A 26,977-nucleotide genomic window follows, 5' to 3' on the forward strand; every position below is an offset into this window, starting at 1 on the left:
ATGAGATGTGCCCAGTAATGTCAGCTGTTTTTATTATTTCTGGTAGTCTGTGCAGATGTGTATTAGATCTGACCCAGTGTGGAGGATGAATTCCAAGCAGAGAGTTGTAAGACCTTTTGTTACTCAAGTGAGTAACAATGGGCCTGGCATGGGCAGAGGGCAGCGGTACAGAGAGTGAATATCCACCTCAGGTGATGACGTGGAAAATGAAAGAACCCAGCTTCCGTTCATGCCCGGAGCAATGGACGAGGTAGAGATTAGACTTCAGTGAACCTTGTTCCTGTGATTTCCTGGCAGTATATAGTGTGAATTATCTGGCAGGTTCCATAGCTCTTAGTTCCTAGAATTGATCTAGGTAAGAATTCACCTAGAATAAATTTTTTTTATTAGTTTAATGAATTAATAAGCCCTCTTTGGAACATGTTAAAACTAGAATTAGAATATAAATATCTTGCTTCATGATGATGTAGTATAACTCTGCAGTTCAGCCTATCCCCATCATAAAGCTTTCAAAGAAATGTATATAGGACAATAAGTGGCATAATCCAAATTTTAAAAAATTGTTCTATTTGCATATCATGAATTATTGATGTCTGTATTTAGAAAAAAATCAAACAGGATAAATGTTAAGTGTTGTCTGAGAGATTTGTATTTTTTTTTTGGTCATTTTTGTATTTTCCAAAGTGAAAATATGCATTTTGGAAAAGTATTTTTATTTTACATTGGAGAATAGTTGATTAACAATGTTGCATTAGCTTCAGGTACAGCAAATTGATTCAGTTATATTAATACATATACATTTTTCTATTTTTTTTAAAATTATTTTCCTGTTTAGGTTATTGCAGAATATTAAGCAGACATCTGTGTGCTATATAGTAGGTCCTTGTTGGTTTCTCGTTTATGTGTGGCAGTGTGTACGTGTCAACATGTATTTTTAAAGTGCTGCAAAGGGAAACTTTAAAAAGGACTGGATTGGAAAGGCTGAAGGGAAGTCGCCTTCCCCATCTTTTTGAGAAGCTGTTTACAAATCCTAGTGGTAGTGGGTGCCCTCCCAAGTGTTCCGCTTCAGTCAGATGGTGTTCTTCTAAATCTGGGGAAATGGGGACCAGCTCATAAAGGTGGGTGGAAGTGAGAAAAGAGAGTAGCTAGTAGCACATGCTCATGGGGCCAGTCAGAATTTGACTATTACATTCTGTTGAATTGTTTTTAATCTTAGAATCCAGGCTAAGACAAATGATTCCTGTTACTTTACCATCCCTTCCCAATGTGCAGATTCTCACACTTGGGTGTTGGCACACGTGTGTGGGTACACAGTGCAGGGGTGCTGGGCGGTCTCCAGGAGCAGCGACAACCCCAATCCAGGAATCAGGAAACGGGGCGGGGGGTGATCTGGTCTCAACCCTGTTACTGAGTTTTGTAATAGACTTAAGTCATTAACCTCCTTGAGCCCAGCCTTTTCTTCTGGGAATGAAGGATATCCATCCCAGTTCTGACTACCTCCCAGGGTTATTTTGGAAATCCATTTTGAACAGATTATAAAAGCCCACACACCTGAGAGTTGTTTTCAGTGCGACACTGCGGTCGTGGGCAGGTGACTCAAGCTCTGTGGAGCTGGTACTGCAAAACGAAGGCTACCGAGTCTTCACTTTCTGTCTTGAGACCGTGGAGACGTGGAGGTTCAGAAACAGTGGGTCAGAGGAGCATCGCCTAGGGCAGTAGGTCTCAAACTGAGACAGCATCAGAATTAACTGGAAAGGCTTGTAAAACTGCAGATTCCTGGGCCCTGGGATTTCTGATTTCCTCTGTTGGGATCTGAGAATATGCATTTGTAACAAAATTCCCTCATGATATCAATGCTGGGGTTCTAGCGACCATACTCTAAGGGTGAGGATGGGTATTCAGGTGGTGAACGCATTATGGAAAAGCATCCAATTCAATTTATTAATATTAATACATTATATGTAATATTTTAATACATTGAGTTTATTAATATATATGAACATGTCCAATTGAATTTATTAATATTAATGTGATATATTAGTATATAATATGATAAATAATATCCAACACCCATATAATATATATATATAATTTATTTAATAATATTCAATGTCCCCACCTTCCCCCATCCACACACACTAAAATCACCTGAACCAGACGTTTTCTGAGACTCTTGGCTCCTCCTGAATATTTGGTTCTCTCTCGATACCTCAGCCAGTAGAAACAAGAAGGGACTTTGGAATTAAGCAGTTCTCCCATAAGTAGCCTAAATAACATTGACAGATCATTACTCTTCAGCATCCACTCCAACACAGAGATGCTTTTTCACACATGTATGTGCACCAGAGGCCAGTGATGTCTTTTTTGCTCTCCTTTGTATATAAGGCTTTGTTCTCCTTTTTAAAAAATTTAGTGAGTCAGCTAATTTTGTAGGAATGTCTCAAAGCTATTCCTGTAAAGCCAGCATTGGTAAATTGAAATGGAGGAAGCAGCCCTGATGAACACAATCTTATTGAAATTTGATCTCGTAGAGGTCGCCCTAGATTCAGAGAGTTTGGACCGGAACCCTCCTACTCATCGCTTGTAGCTCCGTGGTGTGGTAAAGTTCATTTTGCTCACATGGTGTCTACTTTTTCAGCCAGGGTTAATTCTTTTGCTGGTGGGGATGAGTAAGAGAGAGAGTTGGCATTAATTGCTTCATCAACTGCTCGTGTTAGTCATCTCCTGCTCGTCTTATTAATTCAACTGGAAGGAGGAGAAATGTTATCTCTGGTTCCAAGGCCAGCTTCAGTTAACTAGGATACTCCCTCAGAGGGACTTGTGGTCATGGTTTCATTCACTTATTAAAGGAATGAATAGATTGTGAATCTCATTATCCTAGCATGTCTATATGTAAATGTATTAACGGCCACATGTGACCTTGTGATGTTTATCAATGATCAAATGCCATAGGCGGGAATGTGTTAACCCTGGATTATATTGAAGGTGGTTGGTTTTCAAAAAAGAAAAGAGACGGATGTATTTAAGTTCATGCCTTCCCCGAATTCGCCTGTTTCCCACTTGATTAACTGAGGTGTGGAGGGAAGAAGAGGACAGTTTCCAAATAAAATTGCCTTCAGTTCTTTTCAGAGTGTAACGCAGTAGCTGTATTATTTTAAAACACAATTGTGTGTCTGTTATTTTCTGCTCCTTACGTTCAGCTCATTCGCGTCTTCCTGTTTGGCTTGTACCTTCCCCTTCTGACTCAGTCTTCTCGATTTCTCTTCTCACTCGACCAGACCACTGTTCTTCCTCTGCCTTTGGCTTTTTCTTACTTGGCCTCCCTTGCACGGCTTTTTTTTTTTCACTGAAGCGCATCTCTGTTCACTTTTTCCTTACGAAGAGCATGGGTTATCCCCAGGCAGGTGCTCCAGATGGAAAGTACATCTTTATCTTAACTTAATAAATTCATTTGTATTCAGGAAGAGTTTACATACAGTGAAATGCACACAGCTTAAATGTGTAGTTCACTGTTTTGATAACTGGATATGTCTGTATAGCCAGCACCTTACTCAAGATCCAGGGCATGTCCATCATCCCAAAGAGAGTCTTTATTTCTCCTGTCTGTCCATACCCCACCGCCGCCCTCCGCCCATAATCAACCACTGCTCTGATTTCTTTCACTGTAGATGAGTTTGGTCTAGTCTTGAACTTCATACAAACAAAATCATTCAGTAGGTGCTTTTTTGGTATCTGCCTCTTTTTGTTTAACATCTCATTTTAGAGATTCACCCACGCTGTTGCATGTATCAGTTCACTATTCAAAAAAAAATGTTTTTTTTGGACTAGTAGCCCACTGTGTGTGTGTATACTACAGTTTATTCATTCACTTGTTTATGGCCCTTTGGGCTGTTTCTGTGTTTTGACTATTATGAAGAAAGCAGCTGTAAATACTCTTTTGCAAGTCTTTTTGTGGACATATATTTTCATTTCTCTTTGGAGTGGAATTACTGGGACACAGGTTAGGTGTGTAAGTTTATAAGAACCTGTTTTCTAAAGTGGTTGCAGCATTTTGTGTTCCCTCCCCAAGTATATGAAAGTTCCAGTCATTCCACATCCTCACCAGCGTCTGGTCCCCCCCCCCCCCCCCAACCATTCTTTTTAATTTTAGCTATTCTAGTGGTTAAATGAAGTAGTATCACATGGTTTTAATTGCATTTCCTGATGACTCATGATATTGAGCATCTTTTTATGTGCTTTTCGGCCATTTGTGTATCTTCTTTTTTTGTAGTGTCTGTTTAAAATTCCTTGACAGTTTTTAAAATTGGGTTGGTTGCCTTTTTTTGATGTATTGAGTTCTTTATATATTCTGAATATAAGGTTTTTTTTTTTTTTTTTTTTTGTCAAAAGTATGTATTACAACATTTTCCCCCAGTGTTTTGGCTTATCTTTCTTTTTTAAACTGTGATTTTGGGTAAGCAGTTTTTAATTCTAATGAAGTCTCAACTTACCATTTTTTTAAGATAAATGTTTTTTCTTTTTTCTTCATGGAGCTTTTGCTTACCTTCTGGTTGCTGAAATGTTCTCCTAAATTTTCTCCTAGAAGCTTTTTGGGTTAGTCTTAATATTTAAAGTTCTAACCCATCTCAAATTAGTTTTAATGTATGGTGTGAGGTAGGGGTCAGGGTTCCATTTTTTCCAAACATTTATTGAAATGTATCAAATGATTGAGGAGATTTTCTTTCCTCATCAAATTACCTTAGTGTCTTTGTCAAATGTCAGTTGAGAATATTTATTGTTTCAGGACTCTGTTTTGTTAGATTGACGTGCATGCTAAACTTAGGTCAATACTGGATTAAAACAGCTTCATGGTAAGTCACGTGTTGTGTATTCTCTAATTTTATTTTTCTTTTTCAAGATGGTTTTTGGTGGTCCAGCTCTTTTAGAGCTCCATAAACATTTTATAATTGACTTTAATTTTTTAAAAAGCCTTTGAGAAGTTTGTTTGGATATCATTGACTTATAAGGGATCAATTTAAGGAAAATAAGTATATTAACAATATTGAGACTTCTAATTCAAAAACAGAATATCTTTTTGTTTATTAATTTTTTTCAATAATGGCTCCCTTTTTTGGTGCAAAGGCATTGCCTGTCTTTTGTAAAATGTAATTGCATTTTGGTTTTTTTTTTATACTGTGATACATTTAATTTTTTAGAATTTCATTTTCAAATTATTTTATGTTATATAAAGAAAGACAGTTGATTTTTACTTTATTGACCTTATATTTGTGGACTGCTAACTTCATTTATGAGTGAGGATATATAACCACACCTTGTCTCTCACCTTACAGGGAAAGAATTTGCTCTTTTACTATTAAGTATGATGTTAACTATACCTTTTTCATAGTTGTCCTTTAACAGATTGAGGAAGCACCTTCTGTTTCTAGCTTTACCAGGGATGTTTGTTTTTATCAGCAATGGATTTTGTACAGTTCTCTTTCTGCCTCTAATAAGATATATAGTTTTTCTCCTCTATCTGGTAAATTACATTTAGTGATCTGAGACTTTGAATCAACCTTGAGTTCCTGGGATAAGAACAAGTTATCATTATGTACAGTTCTTTTTACCTATTACTGAATTTTTTGGCTGATATTTTATTGTTTTTACAAATATGCCCATTAAGAATTGTCTTTAATTTTTTCCCCCCTGTGTAGTATTTGCTAGCTTTTAGTATTGGCATTATGCTGCTCTTATAAAATGTGTGCTAGAGTGTTCCTGTTTTCACTATTTTCTGAAAGCACTTCTGTAAGATTTTATTTCTTTTAAAAATAATTGGTGAAATTCGATAGTTGAAAACACTTGGGCCTGGAGTTTTCTTTGTGCAAAGGTTCTAAAAGTATTTAATTTCTAAAAGTATTTAATTTAATTAAAAGTATTATACAGCAAAATATCCTTTTTTGATTACAGTTCTGAGTTTTAACACATGTGTAGCGTTGCATAACTGTCACTGTAATCAGGTTTCAAAGCAGTTATATCACTGTGTGCTGAGGATTTTGATAAGGAATTCAATTTTTCTTAACTGATAGTAGCCTAATTTTTTAGCAGAGTTTTTGTATATTTTTGGTTATGTTTAGGTAAATTTTGTATCCATTTTTCAAAAAATTGTTCATTTCCGGTAAGTTGCCAAAATTATTGGCATAAAGTTGTTTGTGACATTTATTATTTGTAGGATTTGTAGCAATATCTGTTTTTTCATTATTAATATTTTTATTTTGTTTTCTTGTTTTTGTAATTAGTCTTGCTGGGAATTGAAGAATGAACTGTTGCCGATTTTCTGTTGCACTGATTTCTGCTCCTAGGTTTACTATTTCTTTCAAATACTTCTTATTTTTGGTATAATTTTCTCTCCTTTTTGTAGATCATTTGATTTGAAATTTTTATTCTTTTCTTTTCCTAGGTGTACAGGTACATACATTTCTAGAATTATTTCTTTCTAATGAATGCTCTTTAGTTTTTATGACATTGTTCTAGAACTCTGGTAATTCTCCTTTTCTACAAGCCTGCGATATGGGTATGGCCTTAATAGCTGTAGCCTATTCAGGCTTCAGCCAAGGACTTAGGGTGAATTCTCATGTTTCAGCTGCACTGCACAGATTTTGATATATAATACTTTAATTGGTGCTTAAGTCAGTATTTGGTTATTTCTATTTTATTTCCTCCCCAGGTTAATAGTTAAGTATTTTAATTCCCAGAAATATTTTTAAGCTTTCCTTTTTTCTTTTTCTTTTTAAATTTATTTATTTTTTAATTGAAGGATAATTGCTTTACAGAATTTTTTCTTTTTTCTTGATTGCTAAATACATTTTTTATTTACCTGATTTTTGCCATAATTTTGCCTTAAAATTTTGAGATCATTTTGTTAGATGTGTGTATGTTCATGGTCATAAAATCCTCTTTATTGAGCATTCCTTTTGCAAGTATATAATATCCCTCATGGTCATTTTTAATGCTTTATAACTTACATTCCATTTGTCTGATATTAAAAGTACTATCCTAGATTTTGTTTTTATTTTTGTTCATATTTTCTTTTTTATAATTCCTTATTTTCAACGTTGGTTTATACTTTCACTTTAAAGTGGTTCATTTTTTCCCCCTACTTATTGTATGTAGTTTAAATGCAATGTTGTCTCTGTTAGTTACTGACTTTACACCCAATTTCACTTATTTAAGTTATTTTTATTAAGACTTTTTAGCCTTGCTACTAATGTTTTCTACTTGCCATTTCCTTTTGCTTCTTCTTCTTTTTTTTTAAACTGCTTTCCTTCCTTTCTTTAGACAGACTGAATTTTCTTTTGCTGGTTTTGACAGAATATATTTTATTTTATTCTTATCATGTTTAGCCTTACGTTTCTATAAACTTAGTTTTCTCTAAGGCTTATCAATAACTTCTCTGTTCCCCAGATCACTCCACACTTCATAACCATTAGACCTTTCCTGCCTCGTCTGAGATTTTCCCCCTCCTAAGACTTTACTACCTTCTTTCCTCCAAGAGTTCCCGGAATACTTAAGTAAGTTAACGGGCATAACTCTAAGATGATTCAACCTCTAGTCCATGCAACTTCCCCATCTTGTTGGGAACCAGAAGTGACTGGTAGTTTAAGAAAGTTTACTCTTCTGCAGAGTGGACTGTTGAATTGATGGGGGTGATCCTGGAGACAGAGACACTGCCTAGGGGTCCTACTGTAATAGTCATGGAGAGTTTCAGAGGTTTATAGTGAAGACAATGGCTGTCAGAGTGGGTGTGTTGTGTAATAAAATAATAGGTCTTCTCATATGTGAGAGAAAGAGAAGGTGATGGTGCTAAGCATGAATGGCCAATATATTAAATTTCTGTTTTTTTTAGCCCTATCCCCTTCTTGAATTCCAGTTACTTGGTTTCTTATCAAAGTTGATTGAGGCAAAATGTATCCACAGCATATATCCTGATATGGAAATAATAATTTAGAAAAAAAATTAAGTAATTAAAAAAGGGCTCACTTCCACATTTCTGTCTCAGATGACTGTATGAATGGGCATAGGGAAGCTCAGGTGACTTAGAAGGAACAAGTGTTTTGCTTTTTAGTTTGAGTTGTTTTTTTTTTCTTGCAGAAGGCAGGGGGAAATGTATTTATTTTTATTTATTTCTTGTTTTAAATTTGGGTCATCAGTAGGACATCTAGATAGCAGATAATTGAATATATAATTCTATATAGAGAGAGCTGATAGGAGAGAAGGATTTGAGAGTAGTTTGTAAAGACCCTATAAGGGGGTTTCCAGGAGAAGGTGATAGGATTCGAAAGAATAGAGATCCCTTTTATTAAATTGTATTTAAAATTTTTTATTTTTTTCTGTTATTAGTATTTTTTTGGCTGCACTGTGTGGCATGTGAGATCTTACTTCCCAGACCAGGGATTGAACCCATGCCCCCTGCATCAGAAGCACAGAATATTAACCACTGGACCACCAGAGAAATTCAAGAGTAGAGATCTTTGAAGAAGAAAAAAAAAAAAAAAAAGAAACATGAATAGGATGGATTTGGAGGATGGAAGATGCATCAGAGAAAATAGAGGACTGGATTCTTAACCCGGCTCTGACACTGACTGGTTTACTTAACCTTTTGAAAAGCAATGAATCCCTTCAGGGGCTTCTCTTTCTTTTGAGCCCATTTTTTTCTTTCCTTCCCCTTCCCTCCCCTCCATTTTTCATTAATTCAAATGTTTTTCTTGAATCCTCATTATATGTCAAATTTGCTCTAGGTCCTGAGCTTAAAGCATCAGATAAGATGTGGGCTTTGGCCCCTGTGCTGAGAGCAGGCAACAGATTCAACCGTTACTCTCTGTTAAGCACTGTGGTACCTGTGTGTTACAAAACCACAGAGAAGGGGCATCTAAATCAAATTGAAGGGACTTCCCTGGTGGCCCAGTGGCTAAGACTCCATGCTCCCAATGCAGGGGGCCTGGGTTTGATACGTGGTAAGGGAACTAGATCCCACATGCTGCATACTGCAAGTTAAGACCTGGTGTAGCCAAATAAATAATAAAAATAAATATTTAAAAGTAGATACGTAAATAAAACACAATAGTTCTCTGTAAGTTTTATTAAGAAAAATAAATCGGATCGAAGGAGGGAAAAGGGGAGTGTGAGAAGGCTTTCAGAACATGTGTCCTCCAAACTAAGCTTCTCAGAATGAGAGGTAGTTTAGACAAGTGTATGTGAAGTAATTTAGGCAGCATGGGCAAAAAGGAGCAAAAAAGTGCAGAATGGTATACAGCTGGGCTGAAGAAGCAGTTGAAGTCAGGCTGGCCTGACCGCCTTAGAAAGTAGGGCAGGAGGGGCCTGGTAGGCCAAACCCAGAAGAAGTTTGGGGTTTATCTAGGATGGAATGCAGACCCACTGAAAAACGTGAAACAGGGATGTGAAAAATCAGGTGCGTGTTTTAGAAATCCCATTATTCTTGTACTGGACATTTGCTGTGATAAGGGACCGGGTGGTGAGCTGGGAGCCCAGAGGAGAAACAGTTCTAGAAATTCAGGTGACAGAGGAATGCTTACTCAACAGCCGTGAAGCACTGCTCCATGCTCATCCCCGGCCTGTGTGCTGGGGACCCCACCTGGCCCCACGCAGACAGGTCCCTGGTTCTCAGAGAGCTTGGAGTGATGGTGGAAGGAGTGGGTAGATTGGAGAGGTGGAGATGAGACAGCACCCAGCGGACTTGGTGACTCATCAGACGTTGGAGGTGAGTGAGAGGGAGGAGTTTGTAGTCTGGATTACTCGGTGGATGATGATCCCATTCACTATGGGTGGGGAACCCAGCAGAGGCTCCAGGCAAACATGTCCAGCACGTAAATAGGTCCAGACCTCTGGAGGGGCCTCTGCAATCTGTGTGCGTCCTCAGTCGCGAAGTTGTGTCCGACTCTTTTGCAACCCCATTGACCGTAGCCCACCAGACTCCTCTGTCTGTAGGATTCTCCACGCAAAAATACTGGAGTGGGTTGCCATTTCCTCCTCCAGGGCATCTTCCCCCCGCCAGAGATCGAACCTGTGTCTCTGTGTCACTTGCATTGGCAGGCGGATTATTTACCACCGAGCCACCTAGGAAGCTTACTAAATGAAAGAAGTGAACTAGGTGTTTAATATACTTGATTTTGTTCAGTTCCATGATTCAGTTTCAGTCTCTGTTACAGTTGCTTCCCTGAGAAGCAGACTTCTTTACATATCTCCCATAACATAGCGTGCAGCTGGGCAAAGCAGGAGGTTTAGTTGTTTTAGGTACATATGGCGGTCCAGTACCATTAATTTCATTACTCACCCTTCGTCCCTTCACCTTTCCAGCCCAGGCGTGAGCTCACTGCTTGGCTTTGGCTTGTTATGTAGGTTGCTGTGGGCCGTGGTCATGTTCATGAGTGCTCCAGCTTGTAGGGGTTTTAGGATGATCTGGCCCTATTTATGTATTTTACAGATAAGAGATGAGGCCTGGGAGGTTTTGGGGCTTTCAGAGTATGAGCAGGGCTGAGATTAGATCTCCCAGTTCACTGGCCTCTTTGCTACTGCCTTCACCCACCCTCCCTCCCACTTATTTAGTTCACACTGGAGTGCTTACAGATCCAGGCAGAAATGTTCTTAGGTATATATTTGTGCAGAAGTTTGGAAATGACTAAGCCTGGGTATGTAACTTTGAGACTCTGTGTAAAGCCTGTCAAGAAGCATTGGATTATTCTAGCTCTGATGCAGAGAGACGTGTCCTTGGGTGTCACAGTTAGATGCAGGCAGCTCCCTGAGCGCGCCCCTGCTTCAGGGTACCCTCCAAAGGCTCCCTGGAAGGCGTCGTTTGACCCCAGGTAGAGAATCACGTTGCACTGCCACTTCAAAGAATAAAAGAGTGCAGAAACTACCGAACTGAGTGTGGGAAGCCCTTCTTGTTGGTAAGAGTTTCAAGTGCTAGAGAAGGGATGTGTTGAAAGGACATTTACTTTCATCAGCTCAGAGCATCTGTTTTTTATTCTTTAAAAAGAAGCGACACCTCAAATTATGGCAGTCCCTAGGCAAGTAAGCACTTGAGATTTTGATCAGTACAGATTCTTCGACGGAGCGCTTCGCAGGAGCTTTTAGTAGTGATTTGCAGCATTTGTCTTGTTCTGTAGAATGACAGCCCGTCTTTGTGGGGAAGGGGAGAGAGGCAGAGACGGCTAAGGAACCTCTCTGTGAAACAGCAAATAAGCCATTTCTCTCAGATGCGGGTAGAAGTGGGAACTGGGCTTAGCAGGCCCTGGAGACCAAATTAAAGGAGATAGGAAATGGAAACTCAACTCTGTGTTTTTTATTTTCGACTCGGTGCCCACCTTCAAAACATTCACTCAGTGTGGGCTTCATCACAGTTTTTCCCCCTCTTTGATGCAGATTTCTATTTTCTTATTGTGGTAAAATGTATAAAACATGCCATGTGGAATTGTGCATTCTTCATGTGCAATTCAGTGACATCGGGAGCATCACAGTGATGTACATCACCCCCATCCTGTCGTTGTAATTATTATTTTAGGCCCAGGTTTCCTAAATGAAGCAAATTGAGAGTTAGGGTGGTGTCACCCTTAACCCCAGGGCGCAGCGTAACCACTGTTAAGAGTCAGTCTCACATCTCTTTTTTTCCTTATTCATACGGTTTTGTTCAAGCCCAGTTGCAATATTGTTCATACTCTTCACAAAGAGAATTTTAGAACTGTTAGGGAATTTAAAGATGCTTCATTCCATTTCCCCCATTGTTTAGATTAAGAAATGAGTGACCGAAAGTGACAATGGCTTTCATAGCTGGACAGTAGCCGAGCTGGGTCTCCCTCTGTCCTGGGCTGCTCTGTCTTTAGTTTCAAAATTATCATAAAAAATTCATCTGTGGTTTATTTTTAGGGTCATCTTCCTTTTCTCTCTCTCTCTTTGTGTGGTTTCTATGTCTGGATTCTTTTTTTTTTTTTTTTAAGTGGTGTCTTCAAGCAGGAATTTGTTTTAAACAAGAAAATCACAACATTCATGCCATTCCCAGGGCTTATCACCCATGACTGAGACTGTGAATTCTCTCCCTTCTTGTCTCTGTCCAGATATTCTAAATCCAGGATGTTACTTGTTTTTTGTTTTTTTTTTAAACCCCCATATATTTTGCTGAATGTGGTGAAATCACAATTTAAAGCTGATTGTCATTTTCCCAAGATGAGTTTTTTTTTTTTTTTTTTAAGCCAGTTTCTTTTCCTTCTTAAGATCTGTTTGCCACTTTGAATTAGGTGGAAACTCAGGGAAACGGAGCCCTGCAGCTAAAAACCGACCATCTGCTGACCACTTTACCCACTCAGGGCCGACCTGCTTGTATGATCCCTTTCAAAATCCTTTCCAGCTTCTAAATTCCTATCAGCAAGGAGTTAGGGCCTGGTCCTGCCCACGCTGGAGGTCTGTGGGAGGTGGTTAGGAAGCTGGAGGAGAGAGAAGCCGGGGTATATTGTTTGGGTCGGCCATGGCAACCGCAGCAGTAAAAAGGAACAGGACTAGTTTTACGCTGCTCTGTAGATGGCCAGGATTCAGCCCTTATCTCTGGACTTTCTGCTCGGCACCAGACAACCTGATCTCCTGGTAAGCTCAGACTTGGCTCTCTTCTCCTGCCTGTCTTTGATCACATCCTCAGGCAGGAATGGACGTGGGGAGGGAGTCCAGAACACGGTGAGACGTGTACCCAGCAGAAACATAGTGACCAGAGAGGCAGAACGGGGAGTGTTTTCTCATCCATACCCCAGATGCAGAGAGAAGTCCCTCCCCAGACCCTTGGTTGAGCGCCTTCAAAGAACGTGTGTACAAGTGACCAGCTAGACCGGCAGAGAGGGCGCAGCCAGGAGGGAAGTGAGGGAAGACCCCAACCTGTGTAGAGTCAGGGAAGCTGAAACGCAGGACCTGCCTGCCACCTGCGGTTCACGAAAATGTGATTGCAAAGGAGAGTGGAAATCCAGAGTAAGCCCCCCTCGCTGAATAATAGCTTGTTTTTCCTTGAGTCAGAATGGCTTTTCTTTTCATTCAGCAGATCATTTTTGGTGGCATTCAGTGTATTTTAAGCTGTGTGTTTCATCCAAATCGGATGAAGAATTTTTATTTTATTTTTTTTCAACCCTGTAGCGTGTTGCTTCCTCCTGGGAAATGTAATGTATACATGTCTTTTTATTGCCGATGAGCAACATCTAGGTGGTCAACTCCTGAAGTTTGAATGTTGTTTCTGCTAAGGGGCACCGTTGATTCTTATTCAAAATCGGGCAAGTCTGACATTTCATTTGGGGAAGTCTAAGGAAGTTGGTGAGGGCTTCTGTTAATAAAAACAAGTGCCTCTTTTTCTGCTTATCGCCTCTCAGTATCTGCTTGGCTGGCTCACGCAGTGTGGTCTGGCTTTAGTTCTCCCTGGAAGTCACATTGTGCTTTTAGAGCTCTCTTTTACTATGACCCACAAACAGTTCTCAGACTTCACTCTAAGGAGCCAAAGGTAAAAACCACGAATAAACGGGGCAACAACATCTCCGCTTTTCTGACTTCAGCCCTCCTTGAAAACCACTTGGAATCTGCCTCTGAATTCGGAGAGAGGTGTTCGTTTTTCCTTCTGCTTTCCTGTCTTCACCTACTGTGTTCCACTCCCCTTTTATTTTTATTCTTTTCATAGTCACTGACAGGGAAATAGTTACTCAATTTGTCAAAGGCTGGGTGGTGAGGTCACAGATTCTGAGATTAGCCTGTAATTTGTAACAGTTTCAGATGGTTGACAGCAAGATTTTGCTTGCTTATTTCTGAGCTGTTTTCCACAGTCTTTTCGATGCAGTTTAATAGTGAGTAATAGAGGTGTTCCTTTCTGTTGGGGAGGTGCTATACACAGCAGATCAGCAAACACAGGAGAACTTCAACAGGCTCGTCATTTCTTGTCCAGCGGTGAACCGAACATTGCATAAAACAAAAATGGGGCTTTTTTCTGGAAGATCAGATATTAATAATTTCTGGACAGACGTGGTGTTGCATGGGTTACATTTTGAAAAATTCTTTTCTGGATGTGTTTTCTTGACCTATTTGAGCTTTGCTGCCTTTTAAAAAATTTAGCTTCATTGAAAAGGCAGGCCGTGTTAAACACTATATTGTACTTTTCTGAATTGGAAGGACAGTCATAGAATCAGAATCTTAGAGCTGAAAGAGCTTTAATCTATCCTCATGTTCTAATTTCACAAATGAGAAATCTGAGGCATAGAGAAGTTAAATGACCAACCCCACAACACACAGCTTGTGTGTATTCAGACTGGGACTGAAAAAAAGCATCTCTGCAGAGACACCTGGATGAGTGTTTTTTTCTTCATTGGACGTAGCTTTTTACCTTCAGTTAGGATTTTTTTTTTCGTTTTGAGATTATTTTTTTAAATAGATTGGCCTTGAAAATTTATTATTTTTGCTTACTTGAAATATATCTGTGTCATCGTATAACATGGAAAATGTATGCACAAATGCTGCACAGATTTTAACGGTGCCATAGCCATTAGGTGTTTTAATCCTCTCTGGAAAAAATGTTGATTTGTTTAAGAAAAGCCCAGTGTTGTGTTAAGTATAGACTTGGAACAATAAAACATCACCTCCTAGGTATTGGGAATGAGAGTGGGAGGGGTAGGGAGTGGCCGGTCCTGTGGGCAGCTCAAACACATTTTTGTTCTAGCCTCTCACATGTTAACACAATAATTTATCAGAGAAGTCCTTCTTCAGCGGGACTCACTAATGATAGAGTGATGTGTTGAGACTTGAAGGTTCTAAGCACTGCTCAAAGAAATAATGAACGCAGTCAATCTGCAATGCAAGTGAAAAGTTAATCACTGAGAAAGTGGACCTGGTTGCCACTTTTGTTTGTTGGTTGGGTTTTTTTCTCTTTCATCATTGTTTAAAATTTTTTTTTAATTGGGGAATAGTTGATATACAATATTATATAATTTTCAGATGTACAACGCAGTGATTCACAAGTTTTAAAAGTTATACTCCAAGAGGTGGTAGTTTTTCTCCCCCCGCTTGTTAACCTCTGTGGCATTATCTCTGCTGTGACCTTGGGACAGATGGTTGGGGTGGGCAAGTACACGCTCCTGGTGCTTGGAGCAGTCAGGAAGCATCGCGTGAGATGTGTGTGCAGCACGGCCCTACAGACGCAGGAAGGGACCTCGTCCTGTGCCTTGGGCAAAGCTTCCCAGGGCCTGGGGGTTCTCTTCCTAGTGGGTGAAGCTATTTATTGATGAGAACAGTACACACTGACTCTCAGGACTTGATTATTTATTTGTACTATTTGTGCTTGGGTGTTGTGAAGAGACATGCTGTTTACTCCATGTGTGGCTTTGTTAGAAGTGGGTTAAAAATTTGGAAAGAAGAAGTCTTTGGTCCCTTTGGGAAGGCATAGGTTGGTCATTTCTTTACAGAGAGCAGCACCCGCTGAGTAAATTAAAAACATCTGAAGCTAATGAAACTCTGATGGGCTTCCACTGTGGCTCAGTGGTGAAGAATCCGCCGGCCAATGCAGGAGATGCAGAGGCTGCGGGTTCGATTTCTGGCTCAGAAAAATCCCCTGGAGAAGGACATGGCAACCCACTCCAGTATTATTGCCTGAAGAATCCCGTGGACAGAGGAGCCTGGTGGGCTACAGTCCACGGGGTCACAGGAGAATTGGACGTGACTGAACGATGGGGCATGCAAACACGCTGATGCAGCCAGAGGAAGACTAGCCCAGGCCTTGAGGCCAAGGTCCTCACAGAAAGAGAGGTGCAGGTGAAAACAGATCAGTCCTGTGCTCATTCCCTTCCTAACTGAAAAACCTAGAGCAAATCATGGAATATTTTGGAGCCTCAGGTTTTTCACCTGTAGAATGGGGATAATAATTCCTGCCTCGCTGCTGCCTTCCTTCTGAGAATGAACTCGGCTGACATCTGTGAACACCTACACACTACCTATACGCTCAGTGGTGGACCTCTGTAAATAAAGGGTTTTTCCCCCCCTCTTTATAGCTTGCTGCCTTGGTTCATCCACTGTGAAAAGAATATGCTTCGCTAGATGATCATTAAGCACTATTTTGGCTCTTTAAAAAAAAAACAACAATAAATTATCCTTTTGATAACAACCAAAAAAAAAAAAAATACTGTAGATTAAGCCCAGTGAGAGTTTGTCTCTTTTATGAGAGATTTGGGGAGTGAGGGGCAACTGTAGGGAAAAATAATTATAGAAAAAAGAATAAGAATTTTAAGCTAGTAAGGACCTACTGTTATAGCAATACTCTGTATTGCAATACTGTGTATACTCTGTAATACTCTGTATATGCAATACTCTGTAATGGCCTATATGGGAAAAGAATCTAAAAAAGAGTGAGTATATGTATGTGTATAACAGATTTACTTGGCTGTATACCGAAACTAACATGACATTGTAATCAACTATATCCCAATAAAAATTTAAAAAAAAATTCTAAAAAGGAAAATAAATTAGACTAGCTTCCCACAGATTACCACCACCATATCCCCTCCCAAAAAATTTAAGTGCAAAGAAGCAGCTAATAAAAGCTCTAAAATACTTTTAGTACAGAAAAAGAATGGAAAAAATGTTTAGAGAGATGAGTAAACAGCTGTATTCTAAATAGCATCTCACGAACTTTTTTGAGATGGATTTGAAGGGAACTGAAGGCTTGAGAAGGGTCTTCAAGGAGTCCAAGGGTGAAAAAGTTAATAGATATTTAAAGAAGTGGAGTTTGTAACAATTCGGTAATGATGGATTTACTTCTTCTTAGAATTATTTTATCCTTAGCACTGAATAATACAGTCTTCCTTTGGTATCTAAGGGGGATTGGTTCCAGGGTCCCTCAAAGGTACCAAAAATCTGAGGATGCTCAAGTTTTATCAACCTGCTGTTGGCTGAACCCAAGGATGCAGAACCCATGGATAGGGAGACCTGACTATATGGTCACTAGTAATATGTTAAAGAATTTTCCTGATTTGTAATCTAAAACAAAATTATCTGATGTATATGCTGCAGTTGAAATCCACTTAAAATAAAATGCATCAATAGGTATGCTAGTTTCACGAATCCCCATTCCTCACCTCACTGAGGCATTTCCACTGTAAAATGGTGATGTTGACACTATATAAGCCCAGGGCAGTGTCCTCCAAGAGTAAATAAGCCGTGACAGAATTTCCCTAAAACTCTTATTGATGGAAGTATCATATCCACATAGCAAGGATGTTTAAGAGATGAGCTGGCAAAGTATTACACTAAAAGCGTCCCTAGTTTTTTTTTCCTCTCTCAGCTTTTAGAATCAAAACCATCTTTTTCTTGAAAATGAGAAGGGGAGAGAACTCTTTTCACATTATCCTTGTGAGAGACGTCAGAATTCTCTGGGTTCACCTAAACCTAAGGGTTTTTATGATAGCTGGACTTCTGAGCAGTTATAGATTTGCAAGTAAATTTCTTTCCTTCAAATGTTCCTCTCCACAAGAGAAGGCAAACCCATTACTTCTTTAGAGTTCCTTAATGATTATTCACTTTTGTTCTTACTTCAGATTTCCCTAGTAAAGATTTAAATATTTAATTTTGTGTACTCCTGGAATTAACTGCCTTCAGATATAGTATATTGACTCAGAATATTTAAATACATCAAGTGCTGACTTTGTTAGAAGGAAGAAAAAAAAAAAACCTCAATGTTTTCAGGCAGAAATCAATGCAAAATGCGGTATAAAGTTTCCTAAATAGAATACAGTAGAGAGAACATAATTTAACTTTCTTCTTGGAGATTTATTGTCATTTCTCTGAAGTGATTACACTGATATAGTAGAGTCATGCATGAGGCCCCAGAAGCTCATAATTCTTTTTGATGCCGTGGCCTCTGCCTTATCCACTTTTCTTGGTTGTCTTGTCTTAAAGCTCCTTTCATTTGCCTGTATCTGATCTGTTGTAAACTTAAGGGAAACCAGATAAGCAAGCTTATAAAATTACTGGGCTGGATTGTATACCCTGATTCTAACCCCTGACTCTCTGTAGCTATTCAGTTTGGCCCAAGGCAGTGCTGGCTGCGTTCTCGGTGGTGGAGGCTGAGAGATTCAGGAAGGACGGTTTCCAGCTAAATTGGGCCATTCATATATAAAGTAAGGGCTGTCTGTGTGCATGACATTTAAAAATTTTAGTAACAGCCTGAAACGGGCATTGAATAAAATAATAAAAATAAATACGATCACTTCTCTGCTTAAGCCGTTTACGATTCAAGACAAAGCTACTAGTAAGACATCTTATAGGACTTCATTGTTTTTACTGCAAGGTATGCATAAAGGCCTGTTAAGATATAGACCGGGAGCTTCAGAAGGGATGTCAGTGCCAGCAGGTCTCAGAGTGCTGGATTTGTCCCACATGCCTGGCTGGGCATGGGGTACGTAGGTAAACACCTGGGAGACTGGTGACTTAGAGAAACGCAGGGCATTTGTCTTCAGCCTCTGTGATCCCAGGAAGCAAAGGAGAGGTGGGGATCTGCATAGTATGAGTTTGGTAACGCTACTTCTAGTCAGCTCCTTTTAGCCGAGGGAGGAGTAGCTGAGGATTTTTATGCACACACCAAAATACTTACTTGGCTCATAAGACAGGTAAGAAGACAGAGTGATAATTTATACCTCGTGGAGTTTTTCTTAAGTGTATTTTCCCCGTAAGTAGAAATAGTAGTTTATAAATGGATCCTTTTCAGAAAGATGATAAGTCATCCCTTGGGAACTTGGAATACATTTCTCACAGAAACAGTGTATGTGATAGCGGGGTCCCAGGGAAGCCCACAGAGTACCCTGATGACCGTAGGACCATGGTCATCACAGTCTTCATGGAGATCGGAGCCCAGGAGCCCCTTGTTGTTTAGTTGCTCAGTTGTGTCTGACTCTTTGCAACCCCATGAACTGTAGCCCGCCAGGCTTCTCTGTCCATGGGAATTCTCCAGGCAAGAATACTGGAGTGGGTTGCCATTTCCTTCTCCAGGGGAATCTTCCTGACCCAGGGATCGAACCCACGTCTTCTGCATTGGCAGGTGGATTCTTTACCACTGAGCCACCAGGGAAGCCCCTTAGCTGGTGGTGTATGACTCTGAAGAATGGTCCTCATGGTTTGAAGGAGAACAGTGAAAAATATGAGTAGAAGCAGGTCGTTATTTAACTGATAAAATGAGTGAAACTGGCAGAGAGCCTGATGGGAAGTGAACTCACTTTTACTGAAATGGGTCCAGAGGGCCCAACTAAGAACTAAGAACAGGAAGGAAGTTAAAGGTAAGGAGAGTTGGACTCCACTTGGGGAAGCATGTTCTAACATCAGGACTGCCTAAAAATAGAACAAGCTGATTGAAGAGGTAATGAGACCTCTGTCACTGGAGATGTTCAAGCAGAGGTGGGAGAACCTCCTTAATTCTCCAAAATTCTCTAGAGGTAAGCTGTCTGTTGAACAGAGGGTTATAATGGATGACTATTCTTTTTTCTCCCAGCACTGAGATACAGGACTTAAGGCACATTTGTGTCCCAGTTTTTAATTGGAAAAGATAACGTAACAGCATTGTAGTGATTTTGATAAAGGCAAATAGCCGTACCCCTAATATGGTCTAACTTTTGGCTTTGTGTATTATGTTCCTCGTTAGCATACACATAATTTCTGTGAAACAGTGGACAAAAATGAACAAAATGTTATTTTCCTACTCTTGAGGAGTGTTATATTCAGTATGACTCATCTGTTTTTACACTTCTAAGTACTGAGAATAATAAGATATTTAATGGTGTATTTTTATGTTATTCCTTGTTCAAATGTTTAAATTCCTTATTAGCAAAGCCAAAATTATAATATATTCGAAACATGTTGGAATCTTACATAGTTTAAATTTTTCGTTGTTTCAAGATTTTGACTTTACTATTTCTGTGGTCCTTGAGGATTGCTTAGGACAAAGTTCTTTTGACTTGTATGATTAACACACGGGATTCCCAGGATTTCCTATCCCAGGGTGGGCTGTGTCTTAGAGTAAACTCTGATAAAGCGCATTTGGGGTTGGGATGGTGAGCAGAAGCTTCCAGTGACCAGAGAACCTGTGATTACTCTCTAGGTCATGAATTTTTCAAAGATCTTGAATATAATTAAATACATTCCTTAATAAACTAGGCTGAACATAATTTAATCTTTCCCCGAAGGTACTTCAGAGTCTTGGAGTGCTCTGGGGTCATGGTGAACATCAATTACCTTCTCACGGTGGGTGTGCAGAAGGAGATAGTTAATAGAGTTCCGTTTGATCGAGTCCTGAATGACCAGACATTTGTTCTATTATTATAAGTAGTCCAGTGTGAAGACTGGAACCAATGCTCAATGTTAAATTCTCAGGCTGGAGAGAATGTGATAAAGACGAGCTCTTTGGTTTTGAGAGGCTGAAAGTTGCTAATAATTCACGTGGCCGTGGTAGTTCAGAGCACTTTTTTGAATCCTTTAATGCACTGTCACATACATTGTCTATTAATTGTTACTTATAACAATCCTGGGGAGAAATACAAGGCAGCTGGCATCTCATTTTTACAGATGAAGCTCAGCAAGTTTAAATGACTTGGGAAAGGTCACACAGTATTTAGATAATGTGTCTGTGTGTGTGTGTGTGTGTGTGTGTGTGGCTGAGGCCAGTTGACTCCAAATTCAGTGTTCTTTTTAGCATCCCCAAGGATACTAAACCTTGGCACAAGGTGCCAGTCTTGAGTCCTGACTGTGTTCTCTGGGCTCACTTAGTCCTTACAACCACTGATGAGCTGGTAGGTAGCAGGTCTTTTGGTATTGTTGTGGTTCCATGTTAAGAGATGAGGACACAGAGGCACAGAGGGGCCAGGGTATATAGCTAGCATGTGGCAGAGCTGAAGTGTAAACCCAGGAGCTTGGGCTCCAAAGCCTAGGTCTCACCATCATGCTGCCCGACTGCTCGGTGTACAGATACACCACCATTGAATAGATCAAGAGCTATGCGTCCAAAAGTACCTTCCTATCTTTAAAGACCTGTGCTAGGTCTGAGGTCATTCTGACTGAGGTTTTGAAGCCAGATCTGCCACCTTATTTAGCGTGTGAGCCTGTTCCTTCATCTGTAAAGCAAAAAGGTAGAATAGCCACTTGAGATACGTGTAAAGCACCTGCTATGGTGCTTATTCCACGTTGTCGTTCACTTGCTCAGTCGACCCCATGGACAGCCGCACACCAAGCTTCCCTGTCCTTCACTATCTCCCAGAGTTTGCTCAGATTCCTGTCTATTGAATTGGTGATGCTTATTCCATAGCCTTTATTTTTCAAAGTGGTTGCTGATTTTGTTACCTTTATTATTAGGCATTTATAATGGCTAAAATCATATTAATTTTTTTCAGAGAAAAAGTTATTTGTACTAACTTCCCAATATGCGAATGTGAGTATATTAATTGGATCTAATTGTCTTTCCTGAATCCTTAAAATTGGCGAATCTTATAATTACATTTGTCCATATTATACCTACCTATACTTAATTTATAAGTTTATTTCATTAGAGAGCCAGCAAGTTATATTAGGACCCAAAGTAATTGTCCAAATTATTTGTCAGATAGTTTATTTGGGGCTGAGATAGAGCTGCTAAAGTATAGGTTTGGATTTAAAAGCACAGAGAGAAATGTTGATTTCAGTGGTTGCACACAGGTCAATTATATGAACTATACAGTGGTCATTAGAAAATACACAATGATCACCTTTATTCTGTCTGAACACCCAGTGCCTAGATCGTCCATTTCTATTCTATTCCAACTACAGTTGCTTTTTCTTTTATTATTTGTTCAGGGTATCTTCCCAGTAACTATTTATTTAAAGTGAAGTTGCTCAGTCATGTTCGACTCTTTGCGACCCTGTGGACTGTAGCCTACCAGGGTCCTCCATCCATGGGATTCTCCAGGCAAGAATACTGGAGTGGGTTGCCATTTCCTTCTCCAGGGGATCTTCTCGATCCAGGGATCGAACCCAGGTCTCCCGCATTGCGGGCAGACGCTTTAACCTCTGAGCCACCAGGGAAACTATTTATTTACCACCCTTTAATTAACGTGTTTTCTTGATGTTGTGCTTGGGGCTGTAAGCTCTTTATAACATGAGAACTGTGTTGGCTTAACTAATGGTACCTACTTAATAAATGGAAGTGATGGTAACTGTTTAATAGGTGCTTTACATTTTTAACTTTTTACAAATATTAAAAAAAACCCTATCTTTTCACATTTGTTTACATTTCAAATAGGCATCTTTTTCATTTTTCCTTAGAGGAAATGATAATACTGCATATGCATTTCCAAACTATGCATATTTCTTCTTCTTTCCTCTTAGGAGTTTTTATTCATTCTTTCAGTAAATTTTACAGAGTATGTGCTCTGGGCTGTGTATTTCCCAGGTCCAGGGAGTATCATAGTGAACTAGACAGACAGGTCCCTACGCTTAGGAGCTTTGCCCTGAGACCGTGGTGAATGGAACATGTTAAGATTTGGGACCTGCCTCCAAAGGAACGTTTCTGTGACACGTTCCACGAGATTCTGGCCAGAAATTGTCCTCATCACTGCAGAGTACATGAGACTTGTGTCACAAATTTCATCATGCACGTAAATGCAGGGAACAGCACAAGTGGTGTTTGCAAGCTCTGAAAGCATAAATTGTCTTTCAGCTCTTTTCTTATTGTCTCTCTTATCTCGCGCCTTTCCTTTGTCGCATTCTCAGTTTTCATAGCTTAGTCATTATCTCCTAGTCCTTTCCTAAAATGTAATCGGGTGACCTAAGGGCAGGAAGGTTGTCTGAATGGCACCAGCATGATTTATGAAGGGGCTTGGATGTGAAAGTTTGCCACGCTGGATAGTCAGGTCTGACTTGAGGCAGTGCTAACCCAATTTGTGTCCAGTAGACTATATCTGGGCAAGTCACTCTTTGTTACCTCCATTTTCTTGTTATTGGTGTCAGAAGTTGCAGTAACATCATTTTCTAAATTCCCTGCCAATGCTGCAGTTCTGTGATTCAGATATTCCTGAAAAGTTGTGTGTACTTTTTTTTTTTTTTTCAGTAAGTGGAAATCTATTTTCCAATGAGCCTGGAAATCTATTTTGCAATTATTCTCTCCCCAGGGTTTACAACTTATCAGCTGTGTGTTGTGGCTTCTAACTCTGTGACTGCTCTAAGCCCATCAAGAGGTTAATTACTTGTAAAGAATAAGGAGCTGCTGGAGACCTGTCACACATCCAGGAGCGCTTTGGAGTTTACCTCTTCGGTAATGTGAATAAACAAATGTCCGCCATGTATCTAGTTTCCAAGTGGAGGCATGACAGTACTGGGCTGTGTAGCCTGGAGAAGGTCAAGTTGCCGATGGCATTGAGTACTGAATATCATGATCCATCAGGACTGCCCGTATTCTCCGAGAGCTTCTCCAACCAGAGAACAATAATACTTTTTAAAAAAACAGCTTATTCCTCTATGGTTTACTATTTAAACTTTTTTTTAATTTTTAAAATTGAAATATAGTTAATTTGTAGTGTTTCAGGTATACAGGAAAATGATTCAGTTATATATAAGTATTTAGTTATATATATATATGTATTCATTTTTGGATTCTTTTCCATTATAAATTATTACAAGATGTTGACTATAGTTTCTTGTACTATACAGTAGGTCTTAAATAGTACCATTTTTGATTGTTTCATCTTGTTCTCCCGTAGCTGCTAAAAACTCCAAATGAGGAAACAAATGAGAACATTTGTCAAAAAACATTCTAATTGCCAACACAGTTCATCTTCTTTCCCATTCTTTTCTGTCTGGAGTGGAATAGCCCCAGGCCTTTAAACTTGCTTTCCTATGACTTAAGCAGTACCAAGCATTTTAGCCCCATAATACTGCCTGACTCACAGGCTCTGTCCTGAAGGGTATTGTCTTGATTTGCTTTAAAATATACCAGACAGGAAATTCCTGCTGCATATAGGAAAGGTATATGTTTACATGCACACACACACACCATCAAGCATATCTATTTTCATGCTTCCTTTCAGTAAAGCATTGAGAGGAAGGAAGAAGAGTTATTTAACCAGCTTTTGGTAGTTGTCAGGAATGTCATTAGTGGGAATCTCAAGATGTTAAATTTAATTTTTGAAGTAGTTTATTGGTAGTTCTAGAATGGCAGTGCTTTTTAGGTAGCCCCATTACTTCCTGGTAGCTCAGATGGTAAAGAATCTTCCTATAATGCAGGAGACTTGGGTTCAATCCCTGGGTTGAGAAGATCCCCTAAAGGAGGGAATGGCAAGCCACTCCAGTATTCTTGCCTGGAAAATTCCATGGACAGAGGAACCTGGCAGGCTATACAGTTCATGGGGTCGCAAAGAGTTGGACGTAACTGAGTAGCTAACATTTTCATTTTCATTTGTTATTGAGCAGGACATCAAGGGTCACCAGGAATATTCTGTAGAAAGTGGGTGTATAAGGAATTCCTTCTTTTCCCCATTCCCCTTATTTTATTTTTTTGGTTTGCTGTATTATGTTGAGCGAGGATGGGCTGTATTCCATCCACAGCATGTTACAACTTGTCGAAAATTACTCAGCCTTCAATGTTAACGTGCTTCAGTGTTGAACAGGTACTCACTTAACCATTTCTGAGTTTTCTTGGAGAACCGTGGGCAAAGGCCAGAGCCAGAAGTTTTGCCTGTCTCTGATATAGAGGCCTCAACCAGGAAAGCCTTGAACTCTTAACAGAGTTGGTAGACTAGTACCACCTTACCTCTAGAGTTAAGCTTAGAGCCCTCTTTCTTCTTATTCTTTCTGTGACTTCAGAGCTATTTCAAGAATTATTTCTTGGGGCTTCCCTGTTGGTCCATTAGCTAAGATTCTACCACTTGAGCCTGGGTTTGATCCCCAGTCAGAGAACTAGATCCCAAATACCCAGCTAAGACCAGCACAGCCAAAAAAAAAAAAAAAAAAAGAATTATTTCTTCTAAGAAAAATTATTCACTTGTACCATGTGTGTTTCTCGGGTTATAGGAGAGGGATGGACTCCCAAGAGACAGACATTTCATCAGTCCTTTTTTTTTTTTAAACAAGAAAGTTTTTAAAGAAAAGCCACTAAATGATATGTTTCATATTCATGGAAATTCATCAAGGTTGTTTTGGCCTACTGTCTCCTATCTGACTGCTTTTTACTTTAGGTAACCGCTGTGATACAATTGCATGGAGTTTGAAAATAAGTTGAAGAGCTAATGCTATTAGTAAGTTCTCAACTGTTGGTGCTGTGGGAACCCAATGGGCATAATCCACAAGTGGTCCCTGGAGGAACTGAGTTTTCATGGGAATGTCACATACCTTTGCTGTTAGAAGCATGATGGTGTTAAAGGTGGCTACATAAAGGACAGTTTCTGTATGCCTTATATTGGATTTGATGAGGACTTCTGACAGAGGTTTTTTTTTTTAGCCTCTTAGTTGCTATGGCAATACTGATTTTTACAGAGGTTTGGTGACCTCTACAAGTACTAAATAAAGTTAGGTATGATAAGGAAGCCATATGTGTCCTAAATACAGATATATAGATTGAATTTATATGCATGTTTGCCTTCATCTCCATGGTGCTTCTTTTCATGCGTGTGTGTGTGTGTGTGGTGTGTTTGTGTGTTTCTTCTTTTATCCAGGCTTCTTGAGGAAAAAAAAAAAAAAGACGCTGATTCATAGTATCATTGTCTTTTGTTTTCCCAGGAAAATTCTGAGTTTGTTTCTAAATTCATTTTTCTATAATCCTGAGTTTAATCTCTCCAGATAAATCTTTTTTTCTTCCCCCTCTTGCAGACACAAGGCACTTTGCTTTGTTTGTTAATAGAAGCCAGGTTCATCTCAAAGAATTAGAAGAAATGCCAGTAATTTCTTACGGCTCTTAAGTATGATTTTTCCCCCCTTGTTTCTTAATATATTGCCCTTTATGGACTTTCATTTTAGGTGTCTGAAGGTGAGATTGGAAGATTCTAAGAATTTACTGGTTATGTCAGATGGTCTGGTCACTACCAAATATATTACCATATCTGTGAAGTAAACCCTTGTGGAATTTTCTCATGACAAAAGCAGAAAGTTTAATTTTGGAGATGAAGCGGTTTTTCAGATGTATTAACTAGATTTTTTACAGTGAGATGAGAGGTACTTTTCAATGGAACATTTCTCATGTATTAGCCATGGATGGCTTGGCTTCCTGGTTGTAATTACATGCCAAAGGCTTGGTGGTTATTATTTTAGAAGTTGAGTTCATCATGGATTCCCCAAGCACGAAGAGTAGTGCACCCTGATTGTCCACATTAAGATTGTAATTCCATCCAGGGTTTACGGTGTCATCATAGAAACTAGATGGAATTACAGCCCCAGGCACATTTTGGAAGACTATTTATTGACGTGCTTTATAAAGTTAAATAATTTTGTAATGGGATTTAGAAACGTAATCCTGGCCACATAGAAAGTTCTCAGTAAATATTTGTTGTTTATTTGATTGACTTCATTTACACCTTTAAATAAACTTTTTTTTTTTTTTTTTTTTAAGTCTGGGAGGGTTGTACTTACAAGTATTTGTAGGGCTTAAAAGAAATCTTGTCGGAAAAGGCTCTTAAGGTTTTTCTGCATGTTATTGATGGGAAAAAATTGGCCCTCCATATGAATATGTTAGTTAATCTTCTTTGTTTCTAGCTTGAAGTATAATATTGAGTGGGTCTACTGTCCAAGACGGAGGAGGCAATGGCACCCCACTCCAGTACTCTTGCCTGGAAAATCCCATGGATGGAGGAGCCTGGTAGGCTGCGGTCCATGGGGTCGCTAAGAGTCAGACATGACTGAGCTACTTCACTTTCACTTTTCACTTTCACACATTGGAGAAGGAAATGGCAACCCACTCTAGTGTTCTTGCCTGGAGAATCCC

The 26,977-nt window shown here is 39.4% G+C and overlaps 1 protein-coding gene across 10 annotated transcripts in view; it reads left to right on the plus strand.

The window, feature by feature from the left end:
• The window catches only part of ATXN1 (ataxin 1), a 405,775-nt gene that overhangs the window by 51,772 nt on the left and 327,026 nt on the right, over positions 1-26,977 (plus strand). For 2 of the 10 annotated variants that reach the window (XM_061147568.1, XM_061147571.1), the window contains exon 4: positions 23,178-23,320. The exons of 7 other annotated variants lie outside the window; for them this stretch is intronic. The gene's annotated coding sequence lies outside the window, so the exon portion shown is untranslated. Of the gene's footprint in view, positions 1-1,475; positions 2,600-23,177; positions 23,321-26,977 lie in introns of those variants that run through there. One more of the 10 variants, XM_061147573.1, reaches the window with a different exon arrangement.

Source organism: Dama dama, chromosome 7 (genome assembly GCF_033118175.1).
Source record: "Dama dama isolate Ldn47 chromosome 7, ASM3311817v1, whole genome shotgun sequence".
NCBI classification, from domain to species: domain Eukaryota; kingdom Metazoa; phylum Chordata; class Mammalia; order Artiodactyla; family Cervidae; genus Dama; species Dama dama.